The sequence below is a fragment of the Sciurus carolinensis genome, unplaced genomic scaffold (genome assembly GCF_902686445.1).
Source record: "Sciurus carolinensis unplaced genomic scaffold, mSciCar1.2, whole genome shotgun sequence".
In the NCBI taxonomy this organism is placed as follows: Eukaryota; Metazoa; Chordata; class Mammalia; order Rodentia; family Sciuridae; genus Sciurus; species Sciurus carolinensis.
Genome location: NW_025920156.1, coordinates 504,918 through 526,988, shown reverse-complemented (window position 1 = coordinate 526,988; position 22,071 = coordinate 504,918). Strand labels below are relative to the sequence as shown.

The following is a 22,071-nucleotide window of genomic DNA, read 5'->3' as shown; positions in this document are numbered from 1 at the left end:
TTTTTCTGTGGGTGAAGAAAAACACTGGTAGTTCCAGCCAAGCTAAGTTGATATAATACAAACCTACCCCAACATGACTGGATGTTTAGCCCCCACCTATTCCCTCTAAGCAGACTTCTCGCGATTGTCCTCATGTGACATGCAAGCAAGAGAGAAGAACAGAGAAAGGAAAAGGGAGTGAGAAGTAAGAAGGAAGAAAGTATAGCATACTACGCAGGGAGTTAGAAAACAGAAAAAGAGGAAAAACCTCCTGTAACACAAAGAGAATAATCACAGGTGACAAATTGTACAGGCTTGGAACAAAAGTCAGTGCACAGGACACTAACTAAAGGGTTGCAGTGATGCCTAACAATCTTGAGATCTCAATCTTCTGTGGCATTCTGATTAAACCAAGGTTAACTAGTGGGAAATAGAGGTTCTGGAGTCCCACCTTAGCATATCTACTAAAACCAATGACCTTATGATGTCACCCAAGACCCATGTGAGTATATGACAAACATTTCATTGTGGGCTAGAAAATAACAATAAAAACCATTAACTGAATAATGAAATCCTCTGATATTTTGAGTATTTTTTCTCATTTCAAATATGGTCACCAGCTGCATCTAATCCAGTCCTCTACACCCACCATACCCATAATGGATCCCATAGTTCAGGGCTTGCTGGATTCCTTGGGGAGTCAAGCCAGCTCCTCAGGAAGCCCGAAAGATAATAAAAAGCAGAGAGCATCAGTGACTGCATTTAGGTTGTGCACACCAATCACTTGATCCTCATTAGTCTAATTACTCTCTGGACATGGGTCACAGTTTATTTTCATATATCCATGACACTGTGACTCATGCTCTTGTTAAACTTCTAGGCAGGAATTCTCTGTTGGTCGTAAATTACACCAACTGTCTTTCACATTATTTCCTCATGACAAAATTAGGCAGAAGAGGAGCACCATTGTTCACATTTACTGGGCACTTGATATGGTGGAAAAATGAAATCACAGGTAATGTGAAGAAAAATGAACCTTGAGTCCTCTCCTCCAAAAGAAATAATGCTTTCTATAAAAATTAATAAACTGTGAAAACAGTTTGAGATTTAGCCCTCAGGGAGTATGTTTGTATGTGGAAGGAGTGGCAGAGGTTAAAAAAAAAAGAAGATGGGCCATAAGTGTGTGACTGAAGGGTTTAAGAATACCGACACTCGTAGAAACATGGGTGGCCTGGGAGTCATTTCAGAGATACAGATCCAAAGTGTTAATTTTAAAGTAGTCAAGAGAAACTGATTCATCCATTATATTGACGCTCTTTGAGAGAATTGGAGAAAGGCAGTGGAATTATTAGTTAGTAAGTCTTAGATTACATAAAAAAATGTCCAAAATTAACAGTGTCCATCAGAAATATCTAATGGAAAGGGTGTGTGTGTGTGTGTGTGTGTGTGTGTGTGTGTGTATACACAACACTATGGTTTTCTTTTAATAATTGAGAGTGGTGGTTCTCCAAGTGTGATCCCAGATCAACAGCACCAGCATTATCTGGAAATGTCTTAGAAATACGAATTCCTATTCCTTATACACACACACACAATTAACTCTAGGACTGGGACCCAAATCAAGGTGAGTCTGAGGCATAATAAAGTTTGAGAACTACCAGTTTAGAGTGTAGAGATTTACTTTGTCTCTGAATCATTGCTAGTTCCAAATGACATCCAGTTCTGTTTCCATGATCCTCCTAGCACATAGGCAAAGCTTGATTTTCCAGGTAACTAGGCTTGCTTTCAGGAAGCAAGTGCCCTAACCAGGCTGGCTAAGTCTTTCCAGGCTTCAGTGCTATATTTCCCAAGCAAAACTAATAAATTAGCTTCCTGAATTTTATAAATCAATCACCTGCAGGGTGTTTCTGGCCTGGGCCAACACCCCAGTTTGAAACCTGAAGCTCTAAGCCCCATAGACAACACCATCCCCTAGTGCTTACACACTATAAAGATGGAAAACATGAAACTTTTTGCAAATAAATTTCTTATCCACCAAACAGAAATTTTTTAAAAACCTGGTTGCTCTACTATCTGCTGGAGTAAAGATCAAGGATTCCCTCTCTTCACATCTCCTTCATGGTTTCTGGGAAACATTCTCCAGAGGCTTCAAACTCCAGTGCCATTGTTTGGAAAATCAAGTATCTAAGAGCATCTAAGAGCATCACTGTTAGGGCCTATGAAAATAAACTGTGACCCATGTTCAAGACCAACAAGACTTAGATTGAATCCCTAAGGATGAAGAGGATACAAGTAGACAGAGAAGAGCTCCATGGAAAAGGGTCTGTAGGAGAAGTGGGAATTACACCTGCAACCACTGCAGAATGATCAGAAACAGAGTTCAAATTCGATTCAGGTATCAGTGGGAGCCAGAGTAAATGTCCGAGTGAACAAGTGAGGGGACAGGCAGGCAGGCCTTGTCACTTAGTGATCCTCTTGAAGTCTGAGGAGGCTATGCCATTGGTGAACAAAGAGATTTCCCTAAGAGATTGCAGGAGGTTCCTCTTGGGAAATCTTGAACTTTGAACATTCTCCCACCCAAAATCTGCTCAAAACTTATGCTTCTAACTTTATCATGACCTTGAGTTTAAATGAGTCACCAAAAGAAAGTTGATTTTTTTAATCTAAACAAGACAAAAACACTTTGAATGAGTGACAACTAGCCCTCTGCATGCCTCATTCACAAGTTATATGGGAATTAGGGAAAGGAACAAATAGATGTGATTTTAAGTCCCTCACTCTATCACAGGCTGTGTGGTGTTAGGTAAATTCTATGACTTAAATATGCTCCCTAAATTTCATGTGATGGAATCTTAATCCTCCATGCAACAGTGTTGGGATGTGGGACATAATGTCAGGTGTTTAGGAAAGGTCATCTCAATGCCATTATGAAAGGGCTTAAACCTGCAAGCTCAATCTCTTGCTCTCTCAGACGTGCAATTCTCCCTTGCCGTTCTTCCTTCTACCATAGGATGACACAGCAAAAAGACCCTGGCCAGACATAGGTTCTTGACCTCAAACTTCTCAGCCTACAGAACTGTACTAATTTAATCTCTGTTCTTTATAATTTGCCTGGTCTCAGGTATCCTGTTATGGCAGTACCAACAGAAATAAGATAGAAAATTATAGACCCTCTATAGTTTGTTTATGTGTCAATGAAATAGAAAAAAAATATTTTATCTCAGTTGTAAAGATTGAGAAAGCAAACAAAACATCTAGCACACATCCTGATACCCAGATGGATTCATTAAAAGACATAGAAATCTGAATGTGAATATTCTGGTGGCAAAATACTACATATATCATACCTGGAATTTTCAAAAACAAATGTTAGAAATTAATGGTATGACCAAGATTTTGTGAAAAAATTTTTAAACAACTTAAAGGAATACTTTTCCTAATACCTCCCACAGTATCACATATACATCTATTGATGGTCACTTTACTAATCACAAATGGGAAATATCAAATTTTTGAAGAAAAGTGAAAAAATATTCAGCATGCACTGCCTAAATTTACATCACATGGAAACTATGTCACACTTAACCATACATATGGAAAGTATCTGGAGATCCCAATCACTCTAAAAGTTATCATTTTATGGGCCTATTTGGCAACCAAAAGCACAGTAACATCAATGGCAGAGCAATAGTGACTTCTCCACTTGAGCATCTTCAGTGAATGGACACTGTTCAGTGCCAGCTCAGTACAAAGGTCAGTCCCACAGGAGCAGATATGTTGCCTTCAGGTTCCCATGGCAATTATCTGTGATTGACTCTCTTAGATGGCAAACTCTGTAGTGTCAGAATGAACTCATGGAAGAGACAGGTAATTTGAATGCACCTATCATCCCTAGGTAATTAAAATCCCAGAGCAGATGAGACAGCTCCATTCCACAGACACTAGTCAGAAAGCTGTGGCTTCAGCAAAGAGTTCCTCATTCTTTCTGGAAACATTTTCTGGGATGCCAATGGAACTGGGCAGCCCTCCCTAAGCATCCAAAGATATGTGTACTCAGGTGAGGTGCACAGAGGAAATGCATTCACATGACAAAATCCAAAAGAAGTGATACCAAAGGGAGCCTAGTGAACCTCTTGAAATGGAATTGTAGCCTTACTATGCAAAAATCCAGAAGGGGCTGTCAGTGTTAGGGGCACATTTGTATAATACAAACATCATTCCTCCAAGGTGAGAGGCTGGCATGGCTACATAGGTGCCAGTCAACACTTTCCTCATCACTGTTCATCTTCTCTGCATGCATTTTACTCTCTGTTTAAAATGCCAAAATATCAAAACCTTAAATTGCCAAAAATGCCCCTCAAGTCATTCTTTTAGAGACTAAGATGTATGTTATATGTATTTTCAGAAACTCCTTTTATAATGAACAAAACCAGAATTTTTTTTTCAAATTCAATCTTCTCACAGTGACCTTCATTTTCTTTGCTTCTTTTACTCTTCCTGCAGTGATTCCAGGCCAGTATGGTTTCCCCAGGTGAAATATCTATTTCTTTCCTTTCCACTAGATTCTCCCATTTGTCAATGTCCAATAAAGTTCCACCCTCAACCTGAAGACTATGCTGCCTGCTCATTCTGGAGAGATGACGCTTCTTGTCCAGTGCCAGCTCTACAAAGCTCAGTCCTTGCTACCACATTTCCCAAAGTGTGTTCCATAGGTCACATTAACTTGATTATCTAGCTTAATTTCTCTATTTAATCCTCAATAACAGTCCCATGAACAAGTTTGATTAATACTTCCTTTTACATCTACACTTTAGAAAGTCATGATTCACAGTTGAATGCTAAAGTCTCTGAAACATCCTGAAGCACAGTCTCCTTTTCTTATTTTCTCCTCCTGATTTAACTATGGATTCTGTTTCCTTAAATTTTCTTATTTGCAAATATGCAACCATTTTATTTCCATGTAAGGAATAAATCTACGGAACACTCCTAGAGAATACTTTTCCACAACAATGCACTTGAAACTCATTTCTATAATAAATACACTTTGAAAAATACATAGAGGGAAGGATGGGGAAATTCTGATCAATGGGTGTTCAGTTATAAATAGGAGAAGGAGCTCTGGAGTACCACTGCACAGTATGGTGACTATAGGTAACAATTATGTAGTGTATAGTTCAAGAACTTAGAGGAGAGAATTTTAAAGTTTTTTTCAAAATCAATTGATAAACATTTGAGGACATCAATATGTTTAACCTGATTTAAACTTCATGTAATATATACTTGTGTCAAGTATATATTAATATGTACAACATTTATGTTTTGGTATATCTGTTAAAAATTTTACAAAGATAAGAAAGATATAAAAATATTTGTCAGAATTAGCTGATCTTCTTTAGCTAATCAGAAGATTAGCTCTCTTTGACCTACTGAAAAATTTAGTATGATAAAGAGGCTGTTAGAGCACAATAAAAATCTACAGACAATTATAGATTCTTTCAGTTTTCACACAACACACACCAAGAACTCCAGATGATGTTATATAAAGACAGACTTACCCCGCCCCCTTTTTGAGCATAAGCACTTATCTACCTTCTATTGTTTTTTTTTCCATAAAGACAAAAATATTTATTACCTGATCCTTTACAGAAAATGTTTGCTAATATCTGTACTGGAGGAGACCAACAAAGTTAGTTTGATTTTCCATCTACTCAAACAGCCAGAAAGAGCAGACAAGCAAGATTGGAAAATGAGTCATAAAGGACTGGAACCCCAGGGGAGCAAAGCTTTTACAAAAAAAAAAGAAAGAAAATAAAGAAAGAAAAAAGAAAAAGAGAGAAAACAAAGAAAGAAAAAGAGAGGAAAAATAGAAATGGAATGAATAGAGACTGAACTTTGTGACTTACAGATGCAGCCTCCCTTACAAGACAGTGGTAAACAAAGATTTCATCAAAAAATTAGAATTAAGTGAAGGACTGGCAGTATAGTTCAGTGGCAGAATGCTTGCTTCACATACATAAGGTCCAGAGTTTCATCCCCAGAACTGCCCAAAGGAAAAAGAAAAGAAAGAAAAGGTAGAATTCAGGCAAGAGAGTCAAGTGGAAAATGCTCAGTAAATAGATTAAAGGTGTAAAGGAGGCTGGGTGCGTGACACACATGCCTAATCCCAGTGGCTCCACTTGGGAGGCTGAGGCAGGAGGCTCATGAGTTCAAAGCCAGCCTCAGCAACTTAGTGAGGCTTAAAGCAAATCAGTGAGACCCTGTCTTTAAATAAAATGTAAAAATTGGACTGGGGATGTGTGAAGTGCCCTTCCCCTGGGTTCAATTCCTGGTAAAAAAAAAAAAAAGGTAAAAAAATAAAAAAAGATATAAAGGAGAAAATCTATCCCTTGTGGGAAGTCTCAGGAGGCAGAGTAAACTACCTGAAAGGGAAGAGTAGGAGCAGGGGCAACTTTAAAATGGCTATGATAGAACAGGTGCAGTGTGGTACATGCCAGTAATCCCAGCAACTCAGAGGCTATCGCAGAGGATCCCAAGTTTGAGGTCTGCCTCAGCAATTTAGCAAGACTTTGTCTCAATATTAAAATAAAAAATAAGTAAAAATAATTTTAAAAGGCCTAGGGGGTGTATCTCAGTGGTGGAACACCTTTGCTAAATCCCCAACATTGCAAAAATAATATTAATCAATTTATTTATTTTGAGTCAGAGTCTCACTAAACTGCTTAGGACATCGCTAAATTGCTGAGGCTGGAGGATTACAAGTTTTAGTTGGGAATGTAGCTAAGTGGTAGAGTGCTCGCTTGCCTAGCATGCATGAAGCCCTGGTTCAATTCCCAGTACAATTAAAAAGAAACAAGCAAAGAGGTCCTTTGTAAGTTTCAGGACAGCCTCAGCAAAAAGATCTCTTTTAATATTTGTGTGAATCTCAATATGCATAAACATATGTGCAGAAAAAACCTACAAAGTGTACTGAGGTCATGGATAATTCATTTTCTTCAGTTTCCTTAACTGTATTTCCAATGAACACATTTATACTCATTGAATAAAAATGAAAAAATGCCTAAATTAAGAGTTAGTTTTGGTATAAGTTAAAAAAAATAAGAGCTATCGAGAAGTTGACTGAAAGAAACAAAAGCAAACATACACAGTTAAATTTCTATTGGTGAGAAAGGTTTGCTCTTTTTAAGTGAATAGCAAAAGACTCCCTGCAGATCTGGGACTTACTCTGTCAACATAAGCATGTGTTTTTGTAACTATCATTTCTTTATTCTTATGCCAAATGGAAAGAGAACAAAGCAAGCAGAAGAAACCGATAAGGACTTTGGCTGATGGGGGTGAAGGTGGGGCTAAGAAAAAGAAACCTTAATTCATTCTTGAAGTCAATTTGTGTAGCAAAAGAATACTCTGGGCTTAATTAAGATGGGGAAAAACTTCATTGAGCTCATGTTACCAGAGCAATTTTGAGACTACATTGATCTGAAATGTGGTTATCTTCTTGACAGGAGAACCCTTATAAAAATTATATCCAGGGTCAAATAGAAAGAGGCTTTCCTATTCTGACTGTACATAAATCCAAGATGGGTTTATTTTGAAATATTTAAAAGTATCATGTTTGCTGTTGTGTGTTATCAGTAAGACTTGCCTGATAAAAGCATGATTCAAACATGGTATTTAGTAAAAGTCTTATAGATATTTTCATATTAGTTCTCTCTCTCCTTTCTCTCTCTTTTTAAATTGTAATACTGGAGAATGAACCTGGAATGCTCTACTACTGAGCTATACCTCCAGCCGTTTTTGAAATTTTATCTTAGACAAGGTTGTGCTAAGTTGCCAAGGCTGGACTGAAATGTGAGCTCCTCCTCCCTCAGCCTCCAGAGTAGCTGGGATTTGTATTTTTGTATTAGAGGAAGAAGGTACAAATGTTAAGCTACCTTTTGGCTAACCATTTTTATTCCCAAAGTCCAGCTGTTGGGACCATGCAGCTCTTACTCAAACATAATATATAGCTATAGAATCCAAAGGAATAACCAATATCAGAATGTTCAACTTGAAACCTAAAGCTCTATCCAAAACAAAACCATCAAAACTTTAAGGGGTCTGGGTTTGTGGCTCGGTTGTAGAGCACTTGCCTAGCACATGTGAGGCACTGGGTTTGATTCTACCTTCTATTGTTAAACATATTTTAGAAAAGGACATTTCTGACCCATCTGTGCATTTTTACCTTCACTGACCAAAGAGGAACTCACATTTGTAGAAATGTGAGTCAGGGGTAATCTCTTCCCTTTATCCCAGCTTACTCCTCTCCCAGTGGAAACAGTGACCCATCTCACCAGTGAGATTGAAAGGTCTTTGATTCCTTCTGAATTCTCCCTTCTGGGATCACCCTGCTTGCATCCTATGTCCCCTCACATGTACAGTAAGCTTGCTGGGACAGCGTTTCTGCACCTGCAACTGTGAGGGGCTGTGTCTCCTGGGTAAGAGGATGAGGATAATTAGAAAGCTAGGTTGTCATTACATGTTGCCCATTCCACATGCAGACTGACCAGCAATCAAACAGCTCTATTTTATCCTACACAGAATTCTGCATCTTTTTCTCAATTAGTGCAGAATCTCAAGGAAGAGTATATAGAATTGTAATTTATAAATTAATCAGTCCCCGAAAATATGAGCACACTCACCCCCTTGTATCTCTATGTCCCCTACAGTATACAGCCCAGTCCCTTCCACAAAGATGGCAATTACTAAATATCAGTCAATGAGTAAGCAGTTAGAACTTAGTTTTTCTGATTAATTCCCATTCCTCACTACCTCTGCCAAATGGTACCTGCTTTTTCAAATTTTTTTTAGTTGTCAATGAACCCTTAATTTACTTATTTTTACGTGGTGCTGAGAATTGAACCCAGTGCATCACACGTGCTAGGCAAGCATTCTACCACTGAGCTACAACACCAGCCCTGGTAACTGCTTTTGAGTGGTTCCAAAATGTCACAAAGCAGCAAATAATGGGACAAAGTCACATTTCCATGTGTTTAGAAATATAACAAGTCCAAGGGAGATTCACAGTGAGAAGTAAACGATTTCCAATTTTCTATAGATTTTATTTATTTTCTGAGTCTGTATCTGGCCAAATTTCTAAATAAGTCAGAAATTTGCTAATAAATATACATGGCAGACCAACTGGAGGATTTGGGCATCTTCAACCCTAAACCTATTCCTAACAGCATTACAGGTATCTGATCCAGGACAAGCTGAGACTTGGAGACACTGAAGGGACATTTTTTTTTTTAAAACATCTAATCCACTAGAAACATGTAGTCCACTGGCGCCTAAAATTCTCAATACTATAGACACTGTACAAGGTTAAAGCTCCATCAGTGTGTCCATGTACATCACAGATAAATTAGTCAAAACTTAAGTGCAAATAGACTCAGAAAAAATAAAAGAAATGAAATTGAAACCAGGAAAGGTTTTCAAGGCATAGACTCAGAATTACATATAGCATAAAGCTGGAGTCTGTGGGTCTGGATCTAGACTATTTGAATCACATCCCAACTCTACTACCTACTAGCTCTGTGACACTGGGCAACACACCAATCTCTACTTTCTTTATTCACCTGTAAAATGGGATTTTGTGAGGAATAAATGCAACAGAGCAGACCCAGGACAGAAAGGAATATGCAAGTGCTCGTTTTTTATTGTTGTTGTTTTCTTTTGTATTGTTTTCCTTTTTCATGGTTCTGGGGATCCAACCCAGGGCCTCACACATGCCAGGAAGTGCTCTTCCACTGAGCCACATTCCCAGCTCACAATTGGTAATTATTATCAGAGAGGAAGAAATGCTGCAAATGACTTAAATTGGGTATGAACAGATCAAGGTAGCATTCTACAACACTGAAAACCAGGAAAGAGGGACAGGTGGGTCTTATAGAATTCACCAGGAAGAAAATAACATGATAAAAGAATAGTTGAAACTTCTGCCATCTTCATATCAGTCCCAACCTGTTGGGGTTTTTATAGTTTGTTGTCAGAAAATAAAGATGAATGGAGACCAATTCAATGGTTCTCTGAAATTTTATCTCATCTTAATTCATTCAAAACGGTTTGGTTCTAAGCAATCATTATGAACCATTTTATAATGCAGTTCCATTTAAAAAAATCTGAGCACCTTAAATGTGCAAGACAGTTTTCTGCAATCATCTGTAAGAGACACAAGATACATGATTTATCAGTTTCAAGGAGATCATGATTGAGGACAGGAAAAGAGTAAATAAAATGTATTTAGAAATAAAAAAAGAAGAAAACTGGTAATAATAACAAAAGGTGGACTGGTGTTGTGGCTCAGTGGTAGAGTGCTTGCCTAGCATATTTGGGGTACAGGGTTCGATTCTCAGCATCACATAAAAATTAATTAATAAAATAAAGGTATTGTGTCCACTATAAATAAGAAATAAACAAATAAAACATAACAAAATGTAAGCTAAACAGCTAAGTGAGTAAATGGGGTGAATTTTGACTTGTTTTCTTGCAAACACATGTCCAGCTCTCAAATAGCACAATTAATGAATCCCTGCTATAAGGCTGAACAAACAAAAAGTGAATCCCAGCAACAAACACAATGCCTGATATTAAGAAGGTATTCAGTGGAAGGAGGGAGCACACACGGGTTCCAAGCTTCAAACCTGACATGAGCTCCAGCTGACATGAGCTCCATCTGACGTAAGTCTCTGGATGGACAAATACTGTTCATGCTCGTTGGGGCAGCTGGACTATCACAAGGACCAGGTGACCCAGCTGTACAACCTGGTTCAGTGTTGTGACTTTCCTCACCTGTGAGTGTATGGGCCATCAGGTGCTGGAAAAAAGACAAGGCCTTTTATCTTCACAGAATGTTCTGGCAAACTCAGGGACTGTGGATCAAATATCTATTTGTAGCCTGCAAACTCCATCATCAAGATTTTTAGGTCCTTTAAATCAATAAGTTTTCTTTAAACCAATAGTTTTTAGCCTCCATACTGCTGGAGATTGACTAGTATTGGGCTAGTACATATCTTGTAAATTTTGTTTTCAAAGTTGGACTTATAGCAGAATAGCCATGCATGTAGAAATAAATGTCACATACTAAAGTATGTCATTACAACTTTACATAGTCTTGTTGAGTAACATTCTATCTTGTTTGTGTTTTGTGTCTTCATGAAACTTCCTTCTGAAGCCCCAGCTGGGTGAGGTGCTCCTGTTAGGTGTTTATGGCATCAGCTCTCTGCTCAAGCTTGTCATTCATCATGCCCTGTTCTGCTTCTCATTAACTCTGGACTGAAAACTCCTTGAGGACAGAGTTTATGTCTCAATTATGCAGTAATCCCATTAACTGGTGCGGTGCCTAGCATGGTGAAATAACCATTGGGAGAATGAATAGATACATTATTTTGGACACCATTAATTAAGGGACCATGACACTAACAATGCTCATTCCTCTAACAAATATTATTTACAGGACAGACAGCGCGCGCGCCCGGGGGCTGCACTCCCCCCGCGCGAGTCAGCCCCAGGCTCGCGCCACCGCGCGCGCGCGCAGCTGAAGTAAAGGAGGGGAAAAATGAGAAAGCGGCGGCAGCTGCAGCAGCGATCCGCCGCCGAACGGGTCCAGGCCGGGAGGCGGGCGCGCGAACCGGTGATCCAGGAGAGGGGTGGCGGCCATCCAGAGCGGGCCTTGTTAAAATAAGTGGCGGCGGCGGCGGCGGCGGCGGCGGCGGCGACGGCGGCTGCTCAGGGAAGGAGGCCTGAGGGTCGCGTGCGGCGGGCGGGGGGCGCCCGCGCTAAGTCCAGGAGCCTCTGGCAGCCCGGAGTCGGCGGGTGGGCGGAGGCGGAGGTGGCAGGAGGAGGCGGCGGCTGCAGGAGCTATGGCGGCGGCGGCAGCGGCATCTTCTCATCACATGACCCCACTGTTTGTCCCTGTGATCAGCGCGAGCAGCTCCCTTGTCTTCTCAGTCCCCTGCTGCCGCGCGGCGTGAGCGCCGGGCTCGTCCCCCCACCCCCCCTCCCGGCAGCCCGCCCCCTCCCCTACCTCCCTGGGCCCCGCCCCCCTTCCCCATGGACATGCTGGCCCGGGATCTGGATCCACCTGCCTTGGCCGCCGCTGCTGCCGCCGCCAGCCACGACAAGGGGCCTGAGGCCAAGGAGGGTGTCAAGCTGCAAGAAGGCGGGGACGGCCCTGGGGCTGAGGAGCAGACGGCGGTGGCCATCGCCAGCGTCCAGCAGGGGGTGTTTGGTGACCACAACATAGAATACCAGTTCCGCACAGAGAATAATGGAGGACAGGTGACATACCGCATAGTCCAGGTGACTGATGTTCAGCTGGACGTCCAGAGCGACACAACTGGCGCCTTCAGCGTCATGTCCACGGCTGCCTTCGCGGGGGGCGGGGGGGGCAGCAGGCTGTGACCCAGGTGGGTGTGGACGGGGCAGCCCAGCGCCCTGGCCCCGCCGCTGCCTCTGTGTCCCCAGGTCCCACAGCACCCTTCCCGCTGGCTGTAATCCAAAATCCCAGCAGCGGAGGCTGTCAGTGGAGAGGCTCGGTTTGCCTATTTCCCCACATCCAGTGTGGGAGATACCACTGCTGTGTCCCTGCAAACCACTTACCGGAGCTTGCAGGCTGGAGGCAGTTCTATGTCATGAAGGCACCCCAGGATGTGCTGCAGACAGGAACACAGAGGACAATCGCACCCTGGACACACCCCTATTCTCCAAAAATCCAGGGACCCAGAACACCATGGGATGAGAGGAGAGCTCAGCACTATGAAGTGGAGTGGAGGTGGAGGGACAAGATCAAAAACTGGATCGTCCAACTTTCAAAAATCATTCCAGATTGTAACGCAGACAACAGCTAGACAGGAGCGAGTAAAGGAGGGATCCTGTCGAAGGCCTGCGATTACATCCGGGAGCTATGCCAGACCAAACAGTGCATGCAGGAGACCTTCAAGGAGGCCTAGCGGCTGCAGATGGACAACAAATTCCTCCCGCAACAGATCGAGGAGCTGAAGAATGAGAATTCCCTTCTTCAAGCCCAGCTGCAGCAGCACAACCTGGAGATGGGGGGCAACAGCACTTGGCAGTGACGCCCACTCCCACCATGCAGCCGCTGCTGGACTCTGCTGCCCCCTCCCCCAGTCCTTAGCACAGAGAGGGACAGAAGCCCCTCCCCCAGCTGTGTTTTTTATAGTAGAGTTTTAACATAAACGGGGAGAAATAATGCATTTCTGTGGATACATTGCCCACTGCCCTCCTCAACTTGGGACAGATACCCCTCCCCACCTGTCTGTCGGTTTCCCCTCCCCTGGCCCTCACCAAGCCCTGGCACTTCTAGTAGTCTCACCTGGAAGCAAGAGGGAGGACAGAGGCCCTTCTGCTTCCCGATGCTTCCTTGGTCTCTAGAGGTGCTGAGACTGGGTGCTTATGGGAAGGAGGGAATCTTGGCCCAGCCGTCCCTGGAGCCTGGACCTAAGCAGGGAGGCCATGTCCCACCCCACCTGTTGTTTCTAGATCCCTGCTCCCTCTGTGTGTGTGTGTGTGTGTGTGTGTGTGTGTGTGTTAGTTTTCTTTATGGAAAAAGGAACCAAAAATAGAGAGGTATTTAACTGCAATAAACTGGCCCCTGTGGCCCCCACCTTGTCAAAAAATATTATTTACATGTCAACTCTGTGCCAGGCAATGCAGGTGATTAAGGTACCATAGTGAACAAAACAGACATGTTCCCTGCTCTCACAGTTCTTAGAACTCAGTGGCAGAGGTGACAGTTGGTGGAAGGAAGTAGGTCTAGTCTTCTGTGAAGAAAACTTTTCTTTTTTTTCCGGGGGGAGGTCTTTATTTTCAGTTTAGAATGCAACATCTTAAGGTTACATGCTTTAAGTCACACACACAAAGTTCTTTTTTTTTCTTTCCTTTTCAAAAAATGCATTGACAAGGATTCAAACTATCCATGAAGTACATCTAGAGTTGCATGCAAAGGAGGATACTGGTTGAATTCAAGTTTCCTTAGGGATATGGTGCTAAGATGGGAAAGAAACAGTAAAAATGCAGGGTTCCAAGTGCTCTCTGGGAGTAGACTGCTTCTTCAGTCACTGAGGCATTGAAAAAACTCTTTTTAAGTTAGCCCTTGAACTGCCTAGCCAGGTGCTGCTTGTGACACTCCTCCACCTCTTGTACTTGGACTGCAGGCCTTTCATTTGATTCTCCATCTTCTCCATGTACTGCAAGTATCTTCGAGTCCTCCTGTCCAAGACCTCGAGGGATTGAGACATGTTCTGCACCTTCTCCAGTTGCTGCCTCAGTTGTTTTGTGTGGGCGTCCTGTGAACACATGGTCTGCTGGGGGGCGACCACTGTGCAGATACATCTGCCCTGCTGTCCTGGGCAGAGCTGTACACCTGCCAGCTTTCCTCAGGGTTGGTGGGCATCACGCCGGTGCTGCGGTCCATCATTCCGCCGCAGGTCGAGAGCTTAGTGGTGTTGAGGACCACCAGCGAGGGCAGCTTCTGGAACTTCTAGTTGGTGATCATGGCCATGGTGCTCAGAACAATCCCGATCTTGAGTTGTGGCATCGACTTCGCGCCTCAAGTTGCCTCCTGCTCCGGAGCTGCGCTGGCGCCCGCTCAGGCTCCTGCGCCTGGGCAGCATCAGGCGGCAGGCTCTGTGGTGGGCAGGGGTGCCTGGCCATGTCCCCGCAGCCCCTCCACCCACCTGCCGGCCTGCCGCCGCCGCCGCTGCCGCCCAGCGTGCCCAGGCCATCGCCGCGCCAACCCCGGCGCTGGGAGGGTGGCCAATGCCTGACTGCCAATGCGCTGCCCACGCGCTGCCCGCCAGCTGCCCGCTGCCCGCTGCTGGCGTGTCCCTCTGTGCTCCACCACCAACAAGGGCCCAAGAAGACTTCTTGTGTTAAAGAATCATCCCTTTTCCTTCCTTGGTTAGTGTTGAGGATAGCAGAGATGTATATATTTTGTATTCTAAGACTTCTGCAGATTTCAGTTTTAGTGTGTCTTTTTGATTGTGATGTAGTCTTCCCTAAATAGTAGTTAATCCCCCAGTTACCTAAGCTGAAGGGCATTGGGCAGCTCATTATTCAGAGGTTTTGGCTTTTTAGTTCTTTCCAAGTAGGTTCCTTATAGCAAGGCCTGAAGTAGGGGGATGGATGCCATGACCTTTTAAGTTTGAAGCCTTTCTCAATTATACAAATTAGATGGAAATTTTGTCCTGGTTAAAGAAATCAGCAGAAGGTGATGATGAAAAGCATGAACAGACCTATTTTGGAAGTTCTCACTAGAAAAGATGAGAGTAGTGCCGATTTTTATGGTAGAGGAAGGCACCAATATTTGGCAAAAATCTGAAGTGGATAGTGAAGTCCCCAAAATATAGGAAAACGTGGACTTATGCTGCTCACGGGAAGGAGATCACAGGCATCATTGAAAGAGGCATGGGAAAGTCTGCAGCTTGTGTTGGCTGCAGGTCAGGTCATGTAAAGTCAGGTCATGATATGATCCAAGAAAGTGAATGCAGGTTGAGAAGAAAAATAAGAACTGAACCCAGGAGTTCTCCGTCTCTAAGAGGTATGAGAAATAAGGAGGAACCAGTGGAGGAAATGAGAGGAGCAGCAGCATAGGAGGAAGCAAAGTATCAGGGAATGTCCTGATTCCCAGGGGAAAAATGGCAAAGAGTGATGCTCAAAGGATCACAAAGAAAATAATGGAAAGTTGATGGTTGGCTTCTAGACATCATTGCTGTTGGTAACTTTTCTTGTCACTTGTGATCTTGACGAGCAGTTTTTATGGACCAGTGAAATCAAAACCCTGACTACAGTATGTTGAAGAAAAATGAGGAGGAGAGCCACTGCAGATTTCAAATACAGACATATCTTTAAACAAAAATTTCTGTAAAGAGAAACAAAGGAAGTACTTGGTGGGGAAAAGTAAGAGACAAAAGAAGGGTTTTTCTTAGGATGGAAAAAATGATAGCATAATTATATGATGATTGAAATGATGTAAACTAATGAGTCAGGATGGAGGTGGGAAACTGTTTATAGCAATGGGCTGGTATGTGGTGTTTCTAGCGAAGCACTGACCTCAGATAGGAGCTTGGATAATTAAGTGATATGCAGAAAGAAATAGAATAAAGTAGGAGGTAGGTAGATGGAGTGGTGGTGGGCTATGGAAATTCTCTTTTAATTGAAAGAGTCCAGTTATCATAACAAAGCTTTTCACTCTTCCTCACCATCCCCAGGCATCCCACCTTATTCCACTCCTAAGATTCCTGTCCTTTGATGTCTGTTCCCATGAAGGACTCCCTTCCTCCTGTCATCCCCAGTTCTGTTCTTCCTCTCATTCATCTGAAATGGTACCATTAGTCTTCCAGGTTTCCTGACTGCATCTCTCTTTTTTCTTTGCCTTGTTTCTGGCCACCTCTGCTCCCTATGCATTACCCAGACGTGGATGCCCTCTCCTACAATGAAAATCTCCCTCTCCACAATTACTGTGGTTGTTTATCATGGCAGCTACAATACTGACAAAGGTGATCCCTTCAGAGTTCAGCCCCCTCAATTCCTTGACCTCTTTTATGCAATTTTGTTTTTTTCTTTCCCTTCATCCCACCTTAGCCACCCCATCGTGGTCATCACCCAGATCTTGTCTTCTATAGCAACCATAGCCCTTTCTGAACTCTGTTTCACATCATCCAGAATCAGCTTCTTACTCTCCATCATTTTCCTTCCGGGCCACCATTCATCTGCTGTTTTTACCGTCTCTTGGCCCTTCAGTCTCTTAATTCTCTCTAATTTAGATTTGATGATATGGAATCATAATCATACACATGAAAACACCTTGATGCTCTTGTTCTCTCTCCTTTGTCATACTCCTCTGCAAAACCCCACCCTAGTTAAGCCCAATAATCTATTCCTTCCCTTCTTACACTCAAGCAGCTAAACGTAAGTAATGAAAATCAAAACGTATTGTCATCTTGGACTCACTTCAGCTTCTGGCCACAAATCTCAAATGTGCATGCAACTCTTCCAGACAATTCTACTACAGTACATCCTAAGTAAATTGGATTGCCAAGTCCCAGAGATGACAGTATCTTCTTTTCAACATCACTTCCTCTCTGTATGTTAGCTTTTGCTCTAACCTCATATTTTAAGAGAAATTAGATACATTCAGATGAGAATGACATCATGTAAAAATAAAATTTATAAATCCATTTCATTCTCTACTTGTGTAATCTGATGGAATGATACTCCTATCCTTATATAAACCAATTTTTGGTTCCATTCTCTTGATTCTCAAGCAGCTTGCTCCTAAAATTACTCTCTTTCACTATGAACTTCTCTCATTCCAGTACTGATAGCCATTTAGATTGTTTCCAGATTTTTTCTTTCTTTCTTTATCAGAAGCAATAACACTATGAGATATATATATATATATATATATATATATATATATATATATAGTGCATTTATGTAGAAGTTTTTCAGTGTAAATAGCTAGGAATGAACTGTGGTGGGTAGCAGAATTTGCTTTTGCTGACCTGCATCCATGTTATTTGGTTCTTTTTCTTTTGTTAATTTTTTTTTAATTGTGAACAAATGGGATACATGTTGTTTCTCTGTTTGTACATGGAGTAAAGGCATACCATTTGTGTAATCATAAATTGACATAGGGTAATGTAGTTTGATTCATTCTGTTGTTTTTTTCCTTCCCCCCACCCCTCCCACCCCTCTTTTCCCTCTATACAGTCCTTCCTTCCTCCATTCTTGCCACCCTCCTTAACCTTAACCCTAAACCTAACCCTAACCCTAACACTAAACAGACTGTTATTTCAGAATCCTTTGGATAGTGGATAAGGTCTTTGTGTTCTGGCTGATGGAACACAGAACAGAGTGATGTGGGCCACTTCTAAGGCTGGCCCATGAAAATGTCTATGCAGCAAACTTTCCTCTCTTCCCCTACATGACTGTGGATTAGTGCAATGTACCCACTCTCTGTCCTCATGCTAATCATGCCATGGTGTCCTGAAGAGAAAATTAACTTTCATTATGCTAAATTTCTGAAAGTTGGAGCACTATAATACAAAGTTAACTCATCATGACAATATACTGTATCTTAAAATGTTAGTATTACAAGGTCAGGGCAAGCTGTTTTGCAAAGACATTCTATATTTTTATTAAAAATTTTTCTCTTGCAGCTTAATTTACCTCATATTTTATTATCAGGTATATATTTTATTAGCAGATATAAAAACCTATATAGGTTTTTCTTAATTTATGCCAGCTCTATTTATTCTATCATTTTAATCTGAGTTTTTCTGTGTCCTTACATTTTAGGTGTTTCTTTGATTGGGGAAATCATGTACCTTAGAGGAGTTGCTAGTGTCTAGATAACCACATCCAGGCTCAGAGTGACTCAGAGAATTATAGAGTTGTCCCTTGTTGTTTACTGGGTATTGGATCTAGGATCCCACATGGATACCCAAATCTGCAGAAGCCCAAGTCCCTTACATAGAATGGCAAATTATTTATACATAAATTATTGTACACCTTTCTGTATGCTTTAAATCATCTCTAGGTTACTTATAAAACCTAATAAAATATAAATGCTCTATGAATAGCTGTTATACTGTATTGTTTAAGGAACAATGAAAAAAACAAGTCTGTACATGTTCAGTTCAGATTCATTTTTTCCCAAACATTTTCCAGCCATAGTTGGTTGAATACATGAATGTGGAACCTGTAGATACAAATGCCAGCTGTATTCATCACTTTATCCTAGGGAAAAAACACATGTGTCAGTTGCTTCTGTTATCTTTGTGCAGGCCTGAAGTAACTTACAACCTTTCCTTCAGACTAATATTCACACTAAGAACTTTCCTCAGGGTTCAGTTGGTTTAGAATGTGATCCTCAAGGCCTGGGGGCATACCTGATACTACAACCCACTTAGTGTGTGCAGGGGAGGGAGAGGGAAGTCTGAAGGATCCAACTCCTTTAATAGCATGCCTTAAATTAATGGTTCCATTGTATACTGTAGGGCCTCTTTAATGATATTTTCCTATATATGATCTGAGCTGTGGTTTTCCTTTCTTGTGTTTCTTTCTATATCTAATCCCTTTTATTCTGTTTTAGCAATTCTCCTAAAACATCTGACTTGCTATTTACTGCCTTGTGATGGCTAATTTTATGTACTAACTTGGAGGGTGTTCTTGCACGAGATCAGTGGTTAAGTTGGTGCACTTTGAGTAAGTAGATTGCTTTCTCTAAAGTAGATGACTTCATCTAATCAGTCGAATGCCTGAATAGAGAAGAAAGACTGGCTTTCTTGGGCAATAAGAAACTCTCCAGCAGACTGCTTTTCAATGGAACTGCAGTGGCTGTCCTGAATCTCCAACCACTGGCCCACTCTGCAGAATTTGGACTCCTGCCTCCATGATCATTTGATCCAGTTCTTTATAATGGATCTCTTTCTTTCTATCTGTCCCTTCTTACCTGTGGGGGATGTATTCTAAGATCTCCAACTGAAGCCTGAAACTTCTGATGATGCTGAATGCTATAGACACTCTGCTTTTCCAAACACATCTATGATCAAGTTGAATGTACAAGTTAGGCATAGTGAGAGATGAACAAGAACTAATGATAAAATGGAATAGTGATAACAATATGCTATAAAAGTGTTCCCTCAAATATCTTATTGTACTACACTGTAGTTTCTTACCACAGTTTACCATGGGTACCCAAGCAGTGGAAGTGGAATCTCAGATAAGGCAGGACTGCCACACACACACACACACACACACACACACACACACACATTACTTGTTCTGCTTGTGTGAACAACCCTGGGTAATATACTTTTATACCATTTTTGGTTTATTTCTGATGTAACTGACTAACCTTCTTTAAATTCTCCTTTTTGTCACTCTATCAGGGAAGGTAAATAAGTACCCTCAGTTCAATGATGATCCACTTAATCAGATCTTATTTTTGCTTTTACTACCAGTATCAATTATGTTTTATTATATCCATGTCTTGGTCTGTAGTAACTCTGTTAATACTACTTTGCATATTTCTCATCTAATTATTTTTGCTTCTGACTTCATATCAAATTCTCAGGTGATTGCTCTGTATTCTTCTAGGAGGGATCTCAAAACTGTGCTCACTTGGCTTCAAATTTTATGATTATTGGAAAGCATGGAAGAAAGTTCCAGGGTCAAATTTGTGATTTATTTTTTTAAAAATCTGATCAATTCACTCAAATTATCTAAGCTCCAATTATTGAATAGAAGGTAGATATATTTGGCAGTATTCACGTAGTTATTGCAATTATTCAGATAATATAGGAGAGTCTTAATTAAGAAGTGATGAGCAAAGAGACAAAGTTACACAATTTTGAAGGGGCTGAACTATTAGGAGTTAGAGATGAGGTATGTGGGGCACGTGGGGGGTAGCAGATATGTAAAGGCCACTTTGGAAGTTTTCTTGCTTCACTTATAATTTTAGCGGGAACTGTGATGGATGGTTCCCATCACACTGGAAGTGTAGGGAATGCTCAATTCATGCCCCACTCCCAGTAACCCTAAACCATTAGGAAATGAGAATCTGTAAAGAGGCTTCAGCCTCTCATTCCGTTATGTGGGAAACTCTGAAAACTTATTCCATATTGCTTCTCAAAATGTCCTGAATGAAATTTCACTACCGTTGCCCACAGTGGGAACCCACTCAATCACAAGCTCTTTATTAGTCCTGTTTTTTCCTGCCTTGTGGTACCCACCCTCTCACTCATTCTTCCTAGGTTTGCCTTCCAGATAAACTCTCTGTAGTTGTTTCTTTTTTTTTTTAGATTCTACTTTGGAGGGACCTCTCAAAGATAAAAGATTAAAGAATAACCTTAGGGTTCATGGTTGGGTAAATAAGGAGGACAGGGCTTACATAGGAAATGCTGGCAGAAGAACAAAGTAGGGGATTGGTAGGAGATTGGATTAGATTTTGACTGGAACAATGTAATTTGATGTGTCTTTGGAATATCCTATGGAAGAGGTAGGATGGGGATAAGTGGAGAATTTGTGAGCCATTAACAGGAAGGCCAAGTGAGTGGGTGGTCCAAGGAGCATGCTGAGAGGAGAGGTAGCTGGGACCACGGAGAAGGCCAATATCTTAGGGGTAGGCAGAGATAAAAACTTGTTTTCACTGCAATTTTATTAGATCCCAGGGTTGCCTGGCAGTAAAAATTTTCTGGTGACAGAACCAGAAAAAGTGACTGAGAGGGAGTGAACAGAAGGCCTGAGAACTAGGAAAACCTGGAGTATATAGAAGAGAGAGCATAAAAATGTGAAAGTGCCAAAGGTCACAGTAGGTTCCTCTGGGGCATTGACTGACCTTGGCTAGTGGGCAACTTTGCCTGTTTGGTGAGGGCAGTAAGATGGGCAGATGCAAAGAGCTGAAGGCAAGGGACTAGAATTCTTGAGTCTCAAAGAAATGAAGATGGAGAATTCAACTACTTGTTTTTTTAAAAAAATTATGATTTCAAAACTAATGTAAGCTTCCTGAAAAAATTTGGAAAAGCAAAATGTTGTTTTAAATAGAAAATTACCCCTGAAGATCTCTCCAATCCAACATCATTCCTTGTAAATAAACACAGTTAATATATTGGGGTATTAGGTTGACTCATGTGAACAATTTTGTAGATCAAAACCAGTTGAATGTTGACAGTTTCCTGAAATTCAAAGTATAGTTTTTTGCAGACAGATAATTTTTTTTCACGAAAGAAGGAAGAACCTGTAGGTGTCGATTGTCAGATTTTCAGAATCCAGGTAAAATTTAAAAGTTTTAAAATTTATCTAGAAACTCATTTTTTAAGTTGAGGATGACTTAATATATTTTTACAAGCCAAGAAGTGGAAGGAAGGTTGATGACAACTGATGACACTTGCTCATTGGGGTTGGAAATGTGAAATTGCTTTGCTGTCTGTGGATCTGCATGTGTGCTTTGCTCCAGCAGAGCTGGGACTGGGCAGGTGGGTAAGCCATCAAGCAGGGATTACAGGATGTCAGCTCCTAGAAAAAACACCTTCT

General features: G+C 41.4%; 2 pseudogenes; one reads left to right on the top strand and one right to left on the bottom strand.

The window, feature by feature from the left end:
• Positions 1–12,063: 12,063 nt before the first annotated feature.
• On the top strand, positions 12,064–13,088 carry LOC124974618 (upstream stimulatory factor 2-like; annotated as a pseudogene).
• A 1,030-nt stretch (positions 13,089–14,118) lies between these two features.
• LOC124974601 (noelin-like) lies at positions 14,119–14,569 on the bottom strand (annotated as a pseudogene).
• Positions 14,570–22,071: the final 7,502 nt, after the last annotated feature.